The sequence below is a fragment of the Tachyglossus aculeatus genome, chromosome X1 (assembly GCF_015852505.1).
Source record: "Tachyglossus aculeatus isolate mTacAcu1 chromosome X1, mTacAcu1.pri, whole genome shotgun sequence".
Lineage (NCBI taxonomy): Eukaryota > Metazoa > Chordata > Mammalia > Monotremata > Tachyglossidae > Tachyglossus > Tachyglossus aculeatus.
In genome coordinates, this window is record NC_052101.1 from 13,474,110 (window position 1) to 13,491,786 (window position 17,677).

The window sequence follows — 17,677 nt, forward strand, 5'->3', positions numbered from 1 at the left end:
GTGGAAAACACTGTGCTAGGCACTGGAGCTCAGCCCAAAGTAATATAATAAACATAAATCATAACAAACTAAAACATTTTAACATTAACTCTAAGTATGCCGTCGTCTAATTCTGTCAAGTCATGTCTGATCCAAAGCAATGTCATGGACACGTATTTCTCATAACACCCCTTCTCTACCTGCAATCATTCCGGTAGTGGATCCTTAGAGTTTTCTTGGTAAAAATATGAAAGTGGTTTACCACTGCCTTCTTCGCGCAGTAAACTTGAGTCTCCTCCCTTGACTCTCTCCCAAGCCACCGCTGCTGCCCAGTGCAGGGAAGTCTTGATTTGTAGCAATCAATCAATCAATCAATTGTATTTATTGAGCGCTTACTGTGTGCAGAGCACTGTACTAAGCTCTTGGGAAGTACAAGTTGGCAACATATAGAGACGGTCCCCACCCAACAGTGGGCTCACAGTCTAGTAGCAGATTGCCTTCCACTCACTAGCCACTGCCCAAGCTAGGAATGGAATGGGTACGCCTCTGTTTGACTCTCCCTCCAGTAGTCGAGAGTGGTAGAGGACTGGAAACTCTCCAGTTGCGACCCTGAGAGGTTAACTCTTAGTAGAGATAAAAGGTAATTTGATCAGACACTTTCCTTGTCCCCCACAAAATTCACATTCTCAGGAGAGAGAACAGATATTTGATCCCCATTTTCAGATGAGAAAACTAAGGCATAGAGAGGTATTAAATGACTTCTTCAAGGTCACTCAGACGGCAAGTGGTGGATTCAGAATTAGAACCCAGGTCTCTCAACTCTCTTCCGTCTTCTTTCCACTTGGCTATCCTGCTTCCCTCTAATGCCCTGGATCTCCTTCCCAAAGCAAAAGAAAATAAATACAATCTTCTCTTCACCTCTCACTGCTGTGAGGAGGGAGAAAGGGCGAAATGGCTTGTTGCTGTTCTTTATGAAGTGCTTCATGTTGCTTCTCCAGGAAGAGTTTTCCTTACTGAATTAGAATGATCTTGGGTTCATAACGCAAGCCCAGAGTCATATTTGAATGGAAACTTTGTTCTTCTAATTCTTCCCTTCTCTCGCCTTAAATCTCATCTGCCTCCCTAATGGATCCCTTCTTCTTTAATGTATTATTGCATCTCTTTTTTCTTCTCCTGTTATACCTCACTGTCCTTACCTGAGGACAACCAGCTGTTACCCATCAGCCAGTTCACTGTATTGATTTCTTCCTTTTCATGGTTTCCCCTGAAAGCCAGTCCGGCACTTTGCTATTAATATGAATAGAAAGGAAACAATCTAATATAGTTTTCCCTTTATGTCTCTGAGACACTAGTACAGAATGAGGCAAAGCCATCTCCTCCATCCAATCTGACTGTACTTTGAAAAAGGAAGGTGGAGAATGAGGTTGAATGGCTGGTTACATAGCATTGAAATCCAAGCATTTAGCCAAATTTCCTGGGAAAATTTCCGTGAACGAGTGTGAAAGGTTAGGCTATTAGACTTCAATTTCAACTTTGCTTTTCCTATTAACTGTAACTTACATTTATTCCCCAATTTACAGAAATTGGCACATCCTTTAGCCTTGTTACATCAGCATGTGACTACATGCTGCCTGGTTTATATTGTAAGAAGAGCTGAAGATTTTAATGATTTCTTCTAGGTTCCTAAGCTTTATTTTTTCTTGGGATTTTTGCTACATGTGACTTTGTCTTCTGTGAACTTTTGACTTTATAGTGACACCCTGCATCATTATCCTGGAGGTTTAAACCAGTAACAATAAACACTACCCTTTGTCATGACAGGACCAAGCATAATTATAGCATGAAAATCGTGAACTGTTGCTAAGAGATAACAATAATAATAATAATGATGGTACTTATTGAGCACTTCCTATGTGCAAAGCACTGTTCTAAGCACTGCGGAGGTTACAAGGTGATCAGGTTGTCCCACGGGGGGCTCACAGTCTTAATCCCCATTTTACAGATGAGGTAACTGAGGCCCAGAGAAGTTAAGTGACTTGCTCAAAGTCACACAGCTGACAGTTGGCAGAGCCGAGATCTGAACCCATGACCTCTGACTCCAAAGCCCGTGCTCTTTCCACTGAGCCAGCTGCTTCCCCTCACTTGGAAATGCTTCTTGTTTTCAAGAGACGAAAACAAACCATTTCCAAACAAAGCCCTGAAGATATTAGTTCTCAAATAAATTCATCATTTGAAAAATAATAATTAAGTAGCAGAAAAACCCTTCCCACTAGTGAGCTTGTATAAAAAGGGAAAAACAGGGAGCAATTCTAAGCAGACATGATCTGACAGTGGCAACACAACGCCCTAAACTCCTATTTATTAAATAATGGCTGTGGAATTTGTTAAGCACTTACTCTATGCCAAGCACTGTGCAAGACACTGGGGTTTACAAGGATAATCAGATCAGACAACATCCCTAAACTCCTATTTATTAAGTAATGGCTGTGGAATTTGTTAAACACTTACTCTATGCCAAGCACTGTGCAAGACACTAGGGCTTATAAGGATAATCAGATCAGACAACAGCCCCAAACTCCTATTTATTAAATAATGGCTGTGGAATTTGTTAAGCACTTCTTACTCTATGCCAAGCACTGTGCAAGACACTGAGGTTTATAAGGATAACCACATCAGACAACAGCCCTATCCCACATGGGATTCAAGGTCTAAGTGGAGAGACAACAGGTATTTGGTCAAAGCCTTATTAAAAGCCCATCTCCTCCAAGAAGCCTTCTCTGATTAAAGCCTCATTTCTCTTCTCCCACTCCCCTCTGCATCACCCTTGAACTTGGATTTCTATTCCTTATTCACCCCTCTCTCAGTCCCGCAGGACTTAAGAACGTATCCATAATTTATTTCTTTCTATTAATGTCTGTCTACCCCTCTAATAATAATGATGGCATTTATTAAGCACTTACTATGTGCAAAGCACTGTTCTAAGCGCTGGGGAGCTTACAAGGTGATCAGGTTGTCCCACGGGGGGCTCACAGTCTTAATCCCCATTTTGCAGATGAGGGAACTGAGGCCCAGAGAAGTGAAGTGACTTGCCCAAGGTCACACAGAGCCAGGATTTGAACCGATTACCTCTGACTCCAAAGCCCGGGCTCTTTCCACTGGGACACGCTGCTCTAGACTGTAAGCTTGCTGTGGGCAGGGACTATGTCTACCATCCCTGTTATTCTCTACTCTTTTGAGTGCTGTCTGAAGCGTTCAATGCTCTGTACATAGTAAGTGCTCAGTAAATATGATGGATTATTGATTGATTGGGTCACACGCTGGACTGAGGGGAGGAAACCTAATGGGGCTCAGGAGAGAAGTAGAATACTTTATTAAGCACTGGGAAAAGTACAATAGGGTTGAAATTGAATGAATGAATGAATAAATATGATTGAATGAATGAATATCCCCCCCAGCCCTACCTCCTTCCCCTCCCCACAGCACCTGTATATGTGTTTGTACAGATTTATTACTCTATTTATTTTACTTGTACATATTTACTATTCTATTTGTTAATGATGTGCATCTAGCTTTACTTCTATTTATTCTGATGGTATTGACACCTGTCCACAGGTTTTGTTTTGTTGTCTATCTCCCCTTTCTAGACTGTGAGCCCGCTGTCGGTTCGGGACCGTCTCTATATTTTGCCAACTTGTACTTCCCAAGCGCTTAGTACAGTGCTCTGCACACAGTAAGCGCTCAATAAATACAATTGAATGAATGAATGAATGAATGTCTCCCCCTTCTAGACTGTGAGCCCGCTGCAGGGTAGGGATGTCTCTATATGTTGCCAACTTGTACTTCCCAAGCGCTTAGTACAGTGCTCTGCACACAGTAAGTGCTCAATAAATATGATTGATTGATTGATAAATACGATTGAATGAATGAATGAATCACTGCCCTCACTGAGTTCAAAATTTAGAGGAAGCTCGCTAATGACTTCTTTTAAACCCCATTATAACACACACACACACACACACACACACACACAGACACGCACACACAAACACACACATCTACCTCTTCTTCCCCTCTTTTTTCTCTCTTTATTCCCTTGATCTCTTTGGCTTCCTTCTGGAATAGTAATTATTCATAATAATAACTGTGGTATTTGTTAAGGCTTACTATGTGCCAAGCACTGTGCTAATCACTGGGGTAGTTACAAGGTAATCAGGTTGGACACTGTCCCAGTCCCACATGGGGCTCACAGTTTCTTTATCCCCACTTTATAGATGAGGGAACTGAGGCAAATATAAGTGAAATGACTTGGACAAGGTCACACAGCAGACACGTGGCGGAGCTGGGATTAGAATTCACAACTTCCAGCTCCCAAGCCCACGCTTCCACTAGACCACATACCTTTGTTCACCCGCTGGTGGACTCCGGTTTCTTACTGAGAACGTGGGGCAGCAGAAAGAAAGAAAGCATTTTTTGGATGGTTTTCTTCCTCGTTTTTCCATCTTTGACCTTTAATTTCCTCTGAATCCATCCCTTTCCTCCACTTTCCTAATCTTTCTCACTCTCTTCCCCTTTCCCTCTCCTTCCAGATTACAATAGGAGAATAGATGTTAAGGTGACTAAACTCCTAAATATTGTTAGGAAGAAAGGTCCTGGATTCAAGGAAGGGAATGTGGGGCAGGGCAAAAAAAAATCCTGGGAGGCTGGTGAATTCCACTGCATTAACACTTTTTTGCCCCAGTCCTCTGGTATTCAGGGTAAACACCACTGTCATAAAAAACTGGTAAAAATCTCAACCCCAGGGGCTATAGATGTTTGATTGCCAGTCATTCTTTCACTTCCTTGACTGATTCTGCTAAAATCCTTCAGTGTAAATCATTTTTTCTGCCTATTTCTGTGTTTTTATCTGATGTTGGGACATGTTATGCAGCTAGAAAGAGCTGTCATCGACATATCAGGATTTTCAAGCTTGAGTGATTTGTTTATTTTGTACACATTTTTGCATGCGATAATCTGTAAATCCCTCAATAAGCGGAGGCATATGTGTGACTAATTTCCTTTATACAAAAATGAAACTCAGAAAGAATCACAGGTAATTCCAGGTGAATTCAAGATGAGGAAGGCAATTACTTTCCAAATGAGAAATACAAATCTTTTGAGGGAATTCAAGTGATACTCGCCTTTCCTTTTTATAGATCACAGGCCACGAGCTTTTCGGTCAAAGAGGCTTTTAGATGACCTTGGCCTTTGGAATGTTAGCTGAGCTTTTATTATAAGGAGAGACACTTTTCATTTAGAAATGGCCACGATTTAAAGGTTAAAAATGGTAGTCAGTTTATAAAACACAAAGCAATTTCCAGCCCCAACTTGGAGGGATTTGACATTTGTGGAGAAAATTTAATTGAGCCGCTGGGAAAGGATGGCGGTCACTGGGACTTACTGGAAGTTGGGGATACTTGCCCTGCCTCTGGACTTGAAGTAATGTGGCCTAGAGGCTAGATCATGGGCTTGGGAGTCAGAGGACATGGTTTCTAATCCCGGCTCTGCCACATGTCTGCTGTGTGACCTTGGGCAAGTCACTTAGCTTCTCTGAGCCTCAGTTACCTCATCTTCTGTAAAATGGGGATTAAGACTGTGAGCCCCACGTGGGACAACCTGATCTCCTTGTATCCCCCCCCAGAGCTTAGAACAGTGCTTCGCACATAGTAAGCACTTAATAAATGCCATCAGTATAATTATAATAACAATTATTATTATTATTATTATTTATCCCGACTCTGCCACTCGTCTTCTGTATGGCTTTGAGTGAGTCACTTCACTTCTCTGTGCCTCAGTTACCTCGTCTTCTGTAAAATGGGGATTAAGACTCTGAGCCCTCCATGGGACAGGGACTGTGTCCAATCTGATTACCTTATATCTACCTCAGTGCTTAGAACAGTGCTTGGCACATAGTAGCGCTTAACAAACACCATGATTATAATAACAACAGGAACCTATGGTCTAGAAGACTGTAAGAACTGTCATGGATTCCTCATTATGCAAAAGGCCTTACAGAATTTCTAGGTCTTAGAAAAACAACGTTGAACTAGCTCTTTTTATATGGTATTTGTTAAACGCTTACTATATGCTAGGCACTGTTGCAAGTGCTGGGGTAGATACAAGGTTGGACACAGTCCCTGTCCCACACAGGGCTCATAATATTAATCCCCGTTATACAGGTGATTGTAATTGAGGCACAGAAAAATTAAGGAACTTGTCCAAGGTCACCCAGCAGACAGGAGGGGGAGGCAGGATTAGAACTCAGGTCCTTCTGATTCCCAGGCCCTTCCTCTATCTACTAGGCCTCGCTGCTTCTCACTTAGAAGGAAGTGCAGAAAGCAAAAAAGACTCATTGCCATTACAAGTGCCGCTAAGTAAAATTGAAATATTGGTGCAGCGTATCCCTAAGATGTGAGGAATGAAGAGCCTAGGATCACGACAAACACTTTGAATGGGGAACATTAAATATGCTCTCTTAAATTAGATCCTTAAAGATAAATGTCATAGCCAGGGAAAAATTAACGAGAAGATGTTATTGCTGGAACTCACCCAATGAAATTCCTCTGTGGAATTTTTCAGGAGACAAAAGAGATATCAATCAATCAGTCAATGCCATCTAATGAGTGGCTACTGAGGTAGGGAACTACACTTAGAGATTCATTCATTTATTCATTCATTCAGTTGTATTTATTAAGTGCTCACTGTGTGCAGAGCACTGTACTAAGCGCTTGGAAAGTACAATTCGGCAACAAATAGAGGCAATCTGTACCCAGCAATGGGCTCACAGTCTAGAAGGGAGATTGGGAAAGCATAACAGAAGCAAGGTACACTTTCCCAACACTTAAGGGACTTTCAGTCTAACAGAGGTTGTTGTTGTTGTCTTATGCCATTGGAGAAGCAGTGTGGCTCAGTGGAAAGAGTACGGGCTTTGGAGTCAGAGGTCATGGGTTCAAATCCCGGCTCCGCCAATTGTCAGCTGTGTGACTTTGGGCAAGTCACTTCACTTCTCTGGGCCTCAGTTCCCTCATCTGGAAAATGGGGATGAAGACTATGAGCCCCACGTGGGACAACCTGATCACCTTGTATCCCCCCAGCGCTTAGAACAGTGCTTTGCACATAGTAAGCGCTTAAACAAATACCATCATCATTATTATTTATTATCATTATACCATTGAGTCATGTCCGACCCATAGCGACGCTACATCTCTCCCAGAATGCCCCACCTCCATCTGCAATCGTTCCGGTAGTGTATCCAGAGAGTTTTCTTGGTAAAAATACGGAAGAGGTTTACCGTTGCCTCCTTCCGTGCAGTAAAACTGAATCACCTCCCTCGACTGTCTCCCACGCCACTACTGCCCAGCACAGGGGAGTTTTGACATGTTGCAGATGGCCTTCCACTTGCTAGGAATGGGTAAATAGGAATGGAATGGGTAGGCCTTTGCTTGACCCTCCCTCCAATAGTCGAGACTGTTAAAGGACTGGAAAAATCTCCAGGTGCGACCCTGAGAGGTATATAGCAGAGAAGACATTAAAATAAGCTTCAGCTAGGAGGAAATAAGCACTTATGTACTGATATGCTTCAAGGGAATGTGAGCACATAAGGGGTTGAAGTTGAGCAGAAGTTAGAGAAGCCCCATGGCCTAGTCAGTAAGTCACAGGCCTGGGAACCGGAGGACCTGTGTTCTAACCCTGACTCTGCCACCTGCTTGCTGTGCGACCTTGAGCGACTCACAACTTCCTTGCCTCTCAACTTCCTCAACTGCAAAATGGGGATTTTGTTCTCCCTCTTACTTATTTGTGAGCCCCGTGTGGGACAGGAGCTGGGTCCAACCTGATTAACTGGTATTTACCTTAGTGCTTAGAACAGTGTTGGACACTTAGTAAGAACTTAACGAATTAGAAACTCAAATCATAAAAAAAAAAAGGCTGAAGGGCCCACTTGGCGAGGTAAGATGGGATGGTTAGAGAAATACATAAAAAATAACCCCTGGGCAACCCATGGTGAACATGGAATTGCATGTCCAGAGGAAATGGAAAATTCAACAGAGGGGGAGATGGTAATAGACTTATCAGTGATGGATTCAATTTAATTAACATTTATTGATCGACCACTAGATCCATAACATTCTTATTCTGAAAGGCCTATAAATTTAGCACAGTAGGATTGCTTTGGGGAAAGCCATGGAAGACACGCAGGAGCAGAGAAGCAGCATGGTGTGGTGGTTAGAGCACGGGCCTGAGAATCAGGAGGTCATGGGTTCTAATTCTGGCTCCGCCACCTGTCTGCTGTGTGATCTATATATGTATATATGTTTGTACATATTTATTACTCTATTTATTTATTTTACTTGTACATATCTATTCTATTTATTTTATTATGTTAGTATGTTGGTTTTGTTCTCTGTCTCCCCCTTTTAGACTGTGAGCCCACTGTTGGGTAGGGACTGTCTCTATATGTTGCCAACTTGTACTTCCCAAGCACTTAGTACAGTGCTCTGCACACAGTTAGCGCTCAATAAATACGATTGATGAATAAATACGATTGATGATGATGATGATGACGATCTTGAGCAAGTCACTTCATTTCCCTGGGCCTCAGTTACCCCATCTCTAAAACGGGGATTTGGACTGTGAACCCCTCGGATCAGTGACTCATTTGCTTGTATCCACCTCAGCACTTAATACAGTGCCTGGAACATAGTAAAGGCTTAACAAATGCCAGAATTATTATTACTGCCCAGATGCCACTAACATGGGACTCCTGAGCCCTACATCACTTTAGGTCCCTGTACATGCCTGGCCTTCAGAACAGAGCAGGCATCCATTAAGCAAACTCTCTATGTGACTGCATAAAGTCGCATTTGGACAAATGAAATCTGTCCCGTTGGTATATTTGTGATGTATTTTATGATTTCAACTGAGTGCTGCCTTGGTAACGATGCATCATTTGGTTTTGACAAGCAGGTAGAGGCAAATCTCTCCTCAGTTTTAAATCAAAATTAGTGATGAAAGCTCCAAGTTTACTTTCAATTAGGCCACACAGGTACAACAGTCTAATGAATTATTGGCTCAAACTATTGTTTTCAGGTCAGGTCTAATGGCAGGAAGTGAAAAGAGATAATAATAAAATAATAATTATGGTATTTGTTAAGCACTTACTGTGTGCCAAGCACAGTTCTAAGCTCTGAATAATGATGATGATATTTGTTAAGCACTTATTACGTGCCAAGCACTGTTCTGAGTGCTGGGGTAGATGCAAAATTACCAGGTTGTCCCACGTGGGGCTCACAGTCTTAATCCCCATTTTATAGATGAGTGAACTGAGGCACAGAGAAGTAAAGTGACTTGCCCAAGGTCACACAGCTGTCAAGTGGCGAAGCAGCTCACAGTCTTAATCCCCATTTTATAGATAAGGGAACTGAGGCACAGAGAAGTAAAGTGACTTGCCCAAAGTCACACAGCTGTCAAGCGGAGAAGCAGCATGGCTCAGTGGAAAGAGCCCGGGTTTTGGAGTCAGAGGTCATGGGCTCAAAACCCAGCTCTGCCAATTGTCAACTGTGTGACTCTGGGCAAGTCACTTAACTTCTCTGGGCCTCAGTTCCCTCATCTGGAAAATGGGGATGAAGACTGTGAGCCCCCCGTGGGACAACCTGATCACCTTGTAACCCACCAGCACTTAGAACAGTGCTTTGCACACAGTAAATGCTCAATAAATGCCATTATTATTAAGTGGCAGAGCCGGGATTCAAACCCAGAACCCATGACTCCCAAACCCGTGCTCTTTCCATTAAGCCATGCTGCTTCAGTGACTCAACTAATCTTCTGAGTGCTGGCAGCAGTCTGGATAATTCATATCTGGAAAAGGCTTTTTTGGCCCAAACTACCTAGACTTAGCTATCAACCCTGCCCAAATTCAGTATACAGTGTGAACAGCAGAAAATCCAAACCAGACAAAAGATACCACCAAAAGACGGTGGCTGGATGACCTGGGTTGACTGTCTACAGTGCTCAAAATAATCGGCTAACTCCCTTACACTCTGGGCGCTGGGAAGATGCTATCTTTAATTATCCTATCCTCCACCTCCCTTTGGTTGGGCAGACATGACCTGGTGTCAAGCTCAAGATTCAGTAAGGAGGACAAATTTAGGCAGAAAAATAAGAGCAAGGAGATTGACCTGGGAGGCAAATACATTACTTCAAATACTTTATGTCAAGTACATGCCACATGATCCATTCATTTACTAAATGATCGACTGGTTGAAAGAGTTCGATGACTTTGCCTAATCAGTGATCTTTCATTCATGGGCTTTAAGGCCTTAGCAAAAAGGGATTCAGCCCTAATAATAACAATAATAAATAGTAATAATGATGGTATTTGTTAAGTGCTTACTAAGTGCCAAGAACTGTTGTAAGTAGAAGCAGCGTGGCTCAGTGGAAAGACAAGGGGCTTTGGAGTCAGAGGTCAGAGGTTCAAATCCCGGCTCCACCAATTGTCAGCTGTGTGACTTTGGGCAAGTCATTTCACTTCTCTGTGCTTCGGTTACCTCATCTGTAAAATGGGGATTAAGACTGTGAAACCCCCCCCCCCCGCCCCCCGTGGGACAACCTGATCTCCTTGTAACCTCCCCAGCGCTTAGAACAGTGCTTTGCACATAGTAAGCACTTAATAAATGCCACCATTATTATTATTACTAGGGAAGATACAGGTTACTTGCATAAGTCACAGAGCAGACAAGGAGTTGGGATTAGAACTCAGGTCCTTCTAACTCCAAGGCACATTCTGTCTCCGCTAGGCCACATCACTTCTACCTCAGCACCAGTACCGTGCTTAGTGTATAGTGAACAATTAACAAACACCACAGTTATTATTAATAATGAGGAGGAAAGAAACGGCATGGGCATTTGCAAATACCCTTACCGATTTGCACACCTGTTTCCTTCTCTCTGCTTTGATCAAAGGCTGTCGTTCGCCGACTTTCTAGAGCCGGCTTTCTCTCGTGCCGTTCCCACCCATCCAACAAAACCTTACCCCATTGTTCCAAGGTTCCAGCAAAAGCCATATGGTTTTATCCTTTGAATGCGACCACTTTTAAAGTTGCTCATTCTCTAGCTCTTCAGTTTCACCCCAGTTCAGGTTAGTCATAGACAATCTGTTTTTATCGGGTATGTTTTTCCTGGCCTTTTCAGAAATACAGAAGTGATTGCAAACACAGAGGTGGTCACTCTGTGATAAGAGACTAAGTGGCCTCTCCATTAAGTGGGAAGTCAGCCCTGTCACCTTCTCCATTGTTTCCGGGCCATCCCTGTTGTTTGTCCACAGGAAAGATTCTGCCTTGTCGGAAGAGACAATCATTTACTAATGCTTCGAACTTAAAACCGGTGTATGGAACAGCGGTTTTCTCTATCCCGTGCATCCATCCACTGCTAGAGTTTTGGACTGGCTCCAAAGGCATGCTGCTGTGGAAGACTCTTATAGTGTTGAAACCTGCTGGGCTGGATGATTATGCTTGCAAATCTGGACCCTTCTAATTGTTCTTGAGGCCCAGGAATCTCTAATAGAGTGTCTTAAGGAATTCCACACATAACACTGTGTGTGTGTGTGTGTGTGTGTGTGTGTGTGTGTGTGTGTGTGGTATCATGTCCATCCTTCATATCTGAAAATGACACCGATGATGGTGAAATCACGATCTCTGTGTAGGTATGACTGGAAAGATTGAGGCAGGTCAATAGTCCCTTCCCCACTGGGAACCAAGGATTTCATTCTTTGGTTTGCGGCTGAGGCCCCGACATGCACCGTTTTCACGTCTGTTTCCTCTCCCTAACAAGAGCTCTCACTCTTCCCTCACGCTCCCATTCCTGACTTCGACAAAGATGCGACAAAGATCTCTAAAATGAAGGCTACCGTGTGCTAAAAAGCAAAAGGGAAGCAACGTGGTGTGATGGAGAGAGCATGGGAGTCAAAAAGTCATGGGTTCTAATCCCAGCTCCACCACTGGTCTACTGGGTGACCTTGGGTAAGTCACTTCACTTCTCTGTGCCTCAGTGACCTCATCTTTAAAATGGGGATTAAGATTGTGAGCCCCATGTGGGACAACCTGATGACCTTGTATCTATCCCAGCACTTAGAACAGTGCTTGGCGCATAGTAAGCATTTAACAAATGCCACAGTTATTATTATTATTATTATTGAAACGGTCTGACAGACAGGCAGAGCCCCGACAGAGTCACATGTTGGTAACATGAAGAACTGGACTTTGGTTATGCTAGTTGACTTAAAGCATCATGTACCCAAATGACAAACTCCACAACACACAAGCGAGGCCTAGCTTGATCAGCCCATCTTATGTTCCCAAAACTCCACACCTACGTTTACGGTTAGGGGTAGAATTGAAAATGGTGCCGCAAAGACCTCTCTGTGGAAATACCAAGGACAAGAATCAGCTGTTTCAGTCATACTGGGTTTCCTGGATGTCTTGGCCACGAGCAATAACACCTTTAAATCCAAAAGACATGCAGAGAGCCTACTAGAATTAAAAAGCATTTTTCAGCTTTAGCCAAGGAATCTCAGAGAGCTAGTCAAATAAATCAGTGTAATATTCAGTTTATGAGTAGAGGAGTCAAGAAGAAAAAGTGAAAAGGGTGCTTGTGTCCTTTAAAGTTTTTTGTTTTTCTTTCCCAGAGCCTGAAAGAGAGCTGGCATTAATGATGTCCATTGGGTTCAATTAGAATAGTACACACTTGTTAAAAAAATAATGCGACTGTTGCATCTTGACACTAAACTTTTTAAAAAGTACATTTTCGACACAATGCATCAATTCTGTCTTGAGAAACCACCGCTTCAAGTTCAGTTGAGAGAAAGAAGGAAGGAAGAATCAATACCATTTTTCAGGCGCAGGAAAAAAAAATCAAGGAGAACAGTTTGGGGTCTTCTGAACGTTCAATTTCTACTGTCATATACAGAATAGAGGAACCTTACTATAAATAACTTCCTAAAAGGAGGTGGAAGCATCTCAAATAAAAAAGATGTCTGCATAGAAATTTCTACTGCCCTTACATAGTACTCCGGCAAAGAAAGTTCACGTCGATGTTCTCTTAAAATAATTTGGAAATCAGCATTACTGAGTACCTGTGATAATTTGATATGGTGGGTGAGGGAGGAGAATCAGGACATTTCCCAGCTTGGGCATTCAGATGTATCCACTATCTCTGCAGACTGCGATAAATCCCCTCTGAGAAGATGCTTTTCCATTTTCAAAATCCTATTAGAGGCACTTGCCACAGCAATTGCAAGGAAGTGCTTAATGCTGTGTATAAAAACATGCGGAGTAGTAAATTTTGATTTTTTTTTGCCACACTGAAGAATCCCGGTAGTATACTTTCGCTGTTCACATTCATGATTTATGCCACCTATGTTATTGAGGATACAAAATAGATTTTGCTATTAATGTGAAATACTGCTGTGTTCCCAGGCTTTTGATTTTAGGCATAAATGAGGTGGCTTGCAAAATTGCGATATACAATCTCATTAAAGCGGTATTCATTTATACCAAATTTTGTTTTTTAATAAACCAAACAAGGTAAGTTATTATGTGGCATCTAAGTAACATGATTATGTATAGATTTGGGTGGGGAAAACCCAGTTATAGAATTTCACATTGTTGCAAAGCTGAATTTCACTTTCCTATTTCTTAGTGATTGAGAATGCAATTCCTTTAGAAAAAAAAAACAACCACCAAAAAAGCTTGCATAATTTTCAATTTAAAATACATTACAACAGTACAGCATGCATGTTGTGATCTAAGGCTTAGAGACCATGCTTGCTCACGACATTTAGGCATTCTCAAGTCTAACACACTGGCCTTTATCGTAGATTAAATACATTAGGTAGATCTAGCATCTGGTGAACATTTGGCTGTCCCATAAAGCCAACGCATCCTCCAAAACAACCAGCCATCTGCCCATGAGAAGGCTAAGCCAAGAAAAACATAAGCCTGGATGGGATCCCAGAGTCTGTGAATAGAGAAAATTCCCATTGACACCACTAGGAATTTTACTTAAATAAAGACTAAAGGATGAAGTGCCCGTTCTATAAAATGGAATTAAGACCGGACTGGAAGGATTGCCATATGCAGACAACTCAAAGTCCCACCTCCTAATCGATGCGGACATGGAAGGATAGATCTCAGAGCAGTTTTGATGAAAATGGCTTGTCGGAAAATTGTGATTCATGAATATTTCTGATTGTCGGGTAATGGAACAATGAAGTATCACATAGTTTTCAATATAATCAGGCTCGGAGGGCCGTCCAAATTGGCCCTGCTACCTTGGGCAAACCACTCAACTTCCCTGGGCCTCGGTTCTCCATCTATAAAATGGGGATTGCCTGGTCTCTCTCTATATCTGGTCTCTCTCCTACTTAGATGGTGAGTCCCATGTGGGACAGGGACTATATCTGGACTGATTATCTTATATCTACCCCAGTGTCTGGCACAAAGTAACCGCTTAACAAATACCACAATTGCTAGTATCGATTGTGATTATTCTTATTGTTCTACCTATCTCATCCCTCTTTTCTTCTGCATACTCAGCATTCCCTCCACTCTATTCACAGCAAAGACTATAGATCGATCGATTACAGGGTTCTCGTTAATAACAACAATAATAATAATGATGGTATTTGTTAAGCGCTTACTACGCGCAAAGCACTGTTCTAAGCGCTGGGGAGGTTACAAGGTGATCAGGTTGTCCCATGGGGGGCTCACAGTTTTAATCCCCATTTTGTAGATGAGGGAACTGAGGCACAGAGAAGTGAAGTGACTTGCCCAAAGTCACACAGCTGACAGTTAGTGGAGCTGGGATTTGAACCCATGGCCTCTGACTCCAAAGCCTGGGCTCCAACAGCTTTTTGTATTGTAATGGAAGACATGACATGTTAATTGATCAGTGGTATTTATTGGACACTTACTGCATGCAGAACACTGCACTTAGTGGTTGGGATAGTACAACAGAGTTGGTAAACATGTTCTCTGCTCAAGGTGACCTTACCTCATTCAATCAATCATACTTATTAAACGCTTACTGTGTGCAGGGCACTGTACTAAGAGCTTGGGAGAGTACAATACAACCCTATAACGGACAGATTCACTGCCCACAGTGAGCTTAGATGTATCCTATTTTGTAGAAAGACAGAATTCTTTCTGTATTTTATCCAAATAGCTAAACATACCTATGGGGTCAAACCTTTCTGGCCCTAAAACCAAATTAGTGCTCTCTTTTAAAGAGGAAAATGTATCCTTTGGGGCCTTTTAGTGAACAAGTACAGCAAATCCTGTTCTCCTCTTTAGTCACACACATAGGATATAAACACCCATAAACCCTAAGTCTTTTGTGTTCAATATGGTTTTCCACATGCCCCACTGGTACCAGACAAAATATAAATCTTCGGCTGCATTCTGCATATACGGAGCGTGCTAAGATTGATCAAAACAGGTTTTCTGCTGCGATGATGATGATTTAAGCCATGAAAGGAGTATTATTAGGACTGTCAGTTTACATTCCAAATCAGAGAATGAACATTACAAGCTCAATATTTTCCTGCTGATACCACCCTCTAGAGCACAGCTTTACGAAACATTGTTCTGCTAAAAGGTTATATTAACAGCACAACTGACACAGAGAATGGGATTTCAATCCTAAAGGCAACAGAGGAAGTGGCTTTATTGAATTCAAGAGTTCGCCTGTACCCATTCCAAGAATGAAGATGCATTTTGTAACTTGAGTCCCAAGTGTTTTATAGAGAGTACTTGAACTTGAGGGAAAAAAAAAAAAGAAAAAAAAATTACCTCTTTTCCTGTTCTGAGGACTCATATGCTTATCATCCATCTGAAGTTCTTTTTCAGAATCCATCACCATCTATAAACCCTTGTGAAACAGAGCCAGTTGGTTTGAACAAAGATGGATTCATGCAAACAAGAGTAAATAATTTGGATTTCATTTATTTTAATCCTTCATTCATTCATTCAATCATATTTATTGAGCGCTTACTGTGTGTAGAGCAATGTTTGGGAAAGTACAATGCAACAATAAACAGTGTCATTCCCTTCCCACAGTGGGTTTACAATCTAGGGGGGAGGTGTCAGACATCAAAACAAATAAACTTCTAGACTGTGAGTCCGTTGTTGGTTAGGGACCGTCTCTATATGTTGCCGACTTGTACTTTCCAACGCTTAGTACAGTGCTCTGCACACAGTAAGTGCTCAATAAATATGATTGAATGAATGAATGAATGTCCCACGAGGGGCTAGTGCTCTCAATCCCCATTTTACAGATAAGGGAACTGAGACCCAGAGAAATGAAGTGACTTGTCCAAGGTCACACAGCAGATAAGTGGCAGAGCCAGGATTTAGTAGCCATGACCTTCTGAGTCCCAAGCTTGTGCTCTGCACAGAGTAAGCGCTCAATAAATACGATTGAATGAGTGAATGAATAAAATTACAGATATCTGTAATCCCCCTCGTCCCCCTCTCCATCCCCCCCATCTTACCTCCTTCCCTTCCCCATAGCACCTGTATATATGTATATATGTTTGTGTATATTTATTGCTCTATTTATTTGTTTATTTTACTTGTACATATCTTATTCTATTTATTTTATTTTGTTAGTATGTTTGGTTTTGTTCTCTGTCTCTCCCTTTTAGACTGTGAGCCCACTGCTGGGTAGGGACTGTCTCTATATGTTACCAACTTGTACTTCCCAAGCGCTTAGTACAGTGCTCTGCACACAGTAAGCGCTCAATAAATATGATTGATTGATGATTGATGGTGATGATATCTACATAAGTGCTGTGGGGATGGGAGGGGAGAAGAACAAAGGGAACAAGTCAGGGTGACACAGAAGGGAGTGAAAGATGAGGAAAATTGGGGCTTAGTCTGGGAAGGCCTCTTGGAGGAGATGGGCCTTCAGTAAGGCTTTGATGGGGGGTGGGTGAGGGATTGTCGGTTGGATTTTAGACTGTGAGCCCACTGTTGGGTAGGGACTGTCTCTATGTGATGCCAATTTGTACTTCCCAAGCGCTTAGTACAGTGCTCTGCACATAGTAAGCGCTCAATAAATACGATTGATTGATTGATTGATTGATTGATTGATTGATTTGAGGAGGGAGGGCCGTCCAGGCCAGAGGCAGGACATGGGAGAGGGGTCGGTGGTGAGACAGGTGAGATCGAGGTTAGCACTAGAGGAGCGAAGTGTGCGGGCTGGCTTGTAGAAGGAGAGAAGCGGGGTGATGTAGGAGGGGATGAGGTGATGATGGAGTGCTTTAAAGCCAATGGTGAGGAGTGTTAGTTTAATATGGAGGTAAATGAGCAACCACTGGAGTTTTTTGAGGAGGGGGGGTGACATGTCCTGAACTTGGCCCTTTCCTTGGAGATAGTAAATCAGTCAATCAATGAGTGGTATTATTGAGCACTTCCTTTGCACAGAGCACTGCACTGAATGTTTGGAGAGTACAACGGAGTTGGCAGACGTGAAACCTGTCTTCTAGTGCTTACAATCCAGTGGTAGGTAGACTACTGCCTATATTCATTCATTCAATTGTATTTATTGAGCACTTACTGTGTGCAGAGCACTGTACTAAACGCTTGGGAAGTACAAGTTGGCAACATAT

At 42.3% G+C, this 17,677-nt stretch overlaps 1 non-coding gene across 1 annotated transcript; it reads right to left on the reverse strand.

Moving 5' to 3' along the window:
* Nucleotides 1–460: 460 nt before the first annotated feature.
* On the reverse strand, nt 461–598 carry LOC119920409. The gene has a single exon (XR_005448157.1). It is a non-coding gene; the product is annotated as a small nucleolar RNA SNORA7 (small nucleolar RNA).
* Between the last annotated feature and the right edge of the window lie 17,079 nt (nt 599–17,677).